Below are 1,098 nucleotides of genomic sequence, written 5' to 3'. Positions count from 1 at the left end.
GGGTGTCTGCTTCTCCCTCTGACCCTCTTCCCTCTCTTGCTATCTGTCTCTCATTCTCTCTCTCTCTCAAATAAATAAATAAATCTTAAATGGAAAAAAGATCATTACTTGAAATGCAAATTATATTTTAATACACATTAAATGAAATGTATGTAAAAATAAAAACCTGCCTATCCTTTATCAACTAAACACCTTACATGTATCAGGCAGCTTGGAAATGTGACTTTCATGGGCCAGAGGAACTTTTATTTTTGTGGACTCCTTCCTCCATTAAAATATATACATATATATTAAAATATTAAATTATATTTTTACAACTGAATTGTTATAAAAATGAATATAGTATTTTGGAACTAGATAGAGGGAATGGTTGCACAACATTGAGAATGCACTAAATGCCACTGACACCACTTTAAAATGGTTGGGTTTCTGTTATGTGAATTTCACCTAACCTTATACATTCAACCATTTTCTTTGATCTGAAAGTGTAGTTCTTTCTTCTGATTTAAAAAAAAAAAATGAAAACAAAAAATAAAATAATAAGTTAAAACATTTCTGTGGATCCCTAAAAGTATCATGGGCCCTGGGCACTGGACATCCTATTCTTGAATGATAGGCAGCCTGGCCTGCAATGATCTCACAGCAAAAAAAAAAACAAAAAAGTGTGACAGTACCCACATTCCAGGCATCCTGGGAATACTGTTGACCCTGTAGATTCACTCGGGGGGCAAACGGCTGACCACCAGGGGTGGCATTACCCAGGATCCCTTGCCTGCTGGCTCCCTTTTGGTCTATCCGGAAGCAGCAGAAGAACGGCCGATGGGAGGAGCATTCCTCCTGCCACACCCCTGTTTGGCCGTGGTTGTGTTCCTCTGCCTAAGGCCACAGCTCCTGTCAATCCTCTGTATCTATTGGCCATTTGGATGTCTTCTCTGAAAAAAATGTCTATTTAGTTCCTCTGTCCATTTGTTAATCAGATTGTTGTTGTTGTTGTTATTGAGTTGTAGGAGTTCTTTATATATTTAGGATTTTAACCTCTTATCTGATACACGGTTTACAAAAAATGTCTCCCATTCTGTAGGTTCCTTTTCATTTTGT

At 37.5% G+C, this 1,098-nt stretch overlaps 1 protein-coding gene across 1 annotated transcript in view; it reads right to left on the bottom strand.

The window, feature by feature from the left end:
* SLC1A6 (solute carrier family 1 member 6) overlaps positions 1-748 on the bottom strand; it is a 12,331-nt gene extending 11,583 nt beyond the window's left edge. Inside the window, exon 1 of the mRNA XM_021683187.2 lies at positions 675-748. The gene's annotated coding sequence lies outside the window, so the exon portion shown is untranslated. The remainder of the gene's footprint in view (positions 1-674) is intronic.
* Between the last annotated feature and the right edge of the window lie 350 nt (positions 749-1,098).

The sequence above is a fragment of the Neomonachus schauinslandi genome, chromosome 1 (genome assembly GCF_002201575.2).
Source record: "Neomonachus schauinslandi chromosome 1, ASM220157v2, whole genome shotgun sequence".
In the NCBI taxonomy this organism is placed as follows: Eukaryota; Metazoa; Chordata; class Mammalia; order Carnivora; family Phocidae; genus Neomonachus; species Neomonachus schauinslandi.
The sequence above is the reverse complement of the archived record's forward strand: the minus strand, read 5'-3'. Positions and strand labels throughout refer to the sequence as shown.